General features: G+C 44.8%; 1 long non-coding RNA gene across 2 annotated transcripts; it reads right to left on the reverse strand.

The window, feature by feature from the left end:
* Positions 1 to 677: 677 nt before the first annotated feature.
* On the reverse strand, positions 678 to 2,898 carry LOC123117089 (uncharacterized). Of its 2 annotated transcripts, XR_006457293.1 has the most exons (4): positions 2,316 to 2,897; positions 1,981 to 2,034; positions 1,597 to 1,770; positions 678 to 1,018 (listed from the first exon to the last, which is right to left on the reverse strand). It is a non-coding gene; the product is annotated as an uncharacterized lncRNA (long non-coding RNA). The 2 variants fall into 2 exon arrangements; XR_006457290.1 differs by having other exon boundaries at positions 678 to 1,770; positions 2,316 to 2,898.
* Positions 2,899 to 3,196: the final 298 nt, after the last annotated feature.

Here is a 3,196-nt window from a genome sequence, read left to right on the forward strand (position 1 = left end):
AGGACCTGGATAGCGATTTTCATAGTTCGAGGACCTATGTGATACCCCTGAAATAGTTCGAGGACCTACAGTGTACTTCACTCCCCCTGCTACGACAAAGAGTAAAAATTCCTCAATTCTTTGGCTATCTATGAATCAAGCTTTTTGTCCTAGGATGCACAACCAATAAAAACCGTTAATTTTATAAGGTGTAGACCTTGAAGCACAATCAACATGCAGGACCTAGCTCCTAATTCCATTTATGAATCATCTTCATAAAGTAATAAGTAAACTTGGTCATCCATGCACTAACTGTAGCTTGTTTGCTAATTTTCATCTATTCACAAATAAGACAATGTCATGTTTAAACTGAAGGTGAAAGCAGTACACATTCAATTTCTAATTTAATTTAGTAATAAAAATCTCTATAAAGAAACAGACCAACTGCAGGAAATAAACTGGCATGGAACCAAATCAGTGTCCACAAAACCATATAGATATGCATGCTCATCAATCATGCCATACGTTTCACCAGAATGAAAGCTTAGCTGGTGCTGGTGCCCTACCTCAAGAACCTCCAGCCCACACAACAGAAATCCACCTCCAGCCCACACAACAAAAATCCGTCCATCTCGACCATGAACAAACAGGAAACAACATATGTTTTTCTCAGACACAGTACACTGAAGAAACAAAACTATGCAAGCTGGATCGATAAGCTCTTATGACAGAATAAAGCCCATCTGCAAACATCATCGTTCTAGGCCCCAAAAAAATAACTGAACAAAGCCCATCTGCAATTATGACACCAGTCCCCAGTTTGGCGGTTAACTCTTAAAAGGCTTTAGGTCTCCTGACACATCGAAATGATGTATCCATATATGTAATCGTAGCAATGCACTATAGAAAGATTAAAATATAGTTCATATGTATTTTCCAGTTTTTTCTCTAGGATGAACAAAGGAGCTTGAAAGGACGGCCAATACTGGGTTTACCATGCAACAGACCTGTGCACCATCAACAATGGCATAATTCGGCCCTGCAAATCATCACTGGGACATGAAAAAAAAGAGAAAATGCATTGAAAGCTTGGACTTGAAATAGAAGATTACCCACTTGGTCTACTGATGGGAAATACATGTAAGCGTCAACCAAATGTAATCACGGTCAAGTATGATTTCTTTAATCTATTTAGGGTGTTTTTCCACGTACTGTGCAAGTAGCAAGGGGCTGTTCTTTAGTAAACAACATCTTGTTAGCTTCAATTGACGCCCATTGACACTATACTGCTAATTTAAGTTAAGTCATGATCCTAATATTTTAGTTTACATGGAAAGCTCAAACTGAACCGGGATTATCGATGTGTGTATTATAACCTGCCAAGGCTACCAGGACAATGCAGATAGTATGGAGGCCAACTTAAGAATGTAAACAAAACAATATAGACATTTAACGACATCAAACAATTACAGGTTGCGATTTAACGAAAATACATGATGCATACAGCTATAATTATGTACACTATGTTTTCTAACAAATGAAAAGACAACTACTCTTACTGTTTATAATTATAATTCATATATGTGTCGATAGGAAAGCAACCATGGTCGTGGATACCTTTATATACTTCCAGTGATCCTGTGAGCATCTGCTAATACTCCTTAACATAAATCTCACTTGTCATCACCGTCATTTTTGTCTTGCTGGAACCACATCCTCTATCCGCAAACTGAAATAATAACAACAACAAATCCATCTTGAAGGTCTCACCCTAAACCTCCCCCTGCTGATCTGCACAGGCATGACATGCCAATAACCAAGCAAACTCAACAATCCACACCATGCATATAATATCTCAAGTGAATTTCTTCAGGAAATTCATAGCACACTTCAACCCACTTGATTTATACACATGAACTTAATGGGATAGGAGAATTTACACGCAACAATTCATGGTTTATGTGGAACTGAAGCGACAAATTGAGACAATCAAAATCTTACCTTAATGAACAAGCCGGGCAAGGAGGAGACCTCAGGGGAAACCACTTGTGTACTCTGAACAATAAGAATGACCATCATCATTAAAGATCAGTATATCCCATTCAACATACCCTCAGATCGACTAATGTAGATTATTGGTTTAATCTGCAAACAAGAAAAGCTAACAGGGGCTCTTCTACATGTTCAGATGCTCTTCTCCTTGTGCTAATAGAGTCTGAGTTGGATGGTTGACTTGCCTAAAGTACTGCCCAGCGACAGCAGGAATAGCACTAACCCAACATGCAGTTACATATTCACTAATCAAAAGAGGGGCACAGCAGGAAGTAAGGAAGAACCTGAGGGCATGAGGGTTGTACAGAAGTATCTCTGCCCCATCACGATGTGAACGACCCCGAGCAGGCGGAGCTCCTTGCGGTGACCCTCTCCCATCCGCCGCCGCACCTCCCTCTCCTCTTTCTCCAGAGCGATGTGTAGGATGACGAGCCAGCGGTGCTCGTTCCAGTGGCCCTCTCATGTCCGCAGCCGCACCCCCCTCTCCTCTTTCCTTTGTCTTTATCCTTCCTCTCCTTCCTTCTCTCTCTCCCTCATATCTTCTCTCTCTCCTGTAGATCGAATCGAGCGCCGCCGCAGTCGTCCTTTGACTGCAGGCCACCGTCGATGCCGGAGAAGCTCATGCTTGCACGGGATGAGGATGGGTGGACAACGGCGGCGCAGGAGAGGAGAAGCCAGCGCTGCTGGATCCTGTGCTTGGGAGCTGCCTTGTCTCTCTGGACGGCGCGCGCTCCCCAGCAACCCCATCACGCAGATCTCTGCTAGGAGGTGCCAATGGTTGGGAGGAGGTGGCGTCGAGGGCGTGGAAGTGATGAGGAGCTCGGGAAGGCGGCTATAGAGGTTCGGGCAACTCCAGCGCGCGACCGATCTGGTTTGGTCCGTACGGGGTAAAATCTGGCCAAACGGACAAAGTGCTCTACGGTTGTCCATTTTTCTCCGTCCCAACTCAAACCGAGAGCAAATTTGTGCGATCGATGCGTCTCGACAAAAGCGGACACTCTTCTCTCCTTCTTTTGTCCTTCTCTTGTCCGCTTGTGTCTGTCTCTGGCCCACCTGCCAGCGACCCAAACTCCTCGCTCACCGCTGCGCTCCTCTGTCGCGTGCCCGCCACGCGAGGCCGCAGCTGCTCCGTTGCACGCCCGCCGCCTGCCACGGGTCGCCCGCC

Source organism: Triticum aestivum, chromosome 1B, assembly GCF_018294505.1.
Source record: "Triticum aestivum cultivar Chinese Spring chromosome 1B, IWGSC CS RefSeq v2.1, whole genome shotgun sequence".
NCBI lineage: Eukaryota > Viridiplantae > Streptophyta > Magnoliopsida > Poales > Poaceae > Triticum > Triticum aestivum.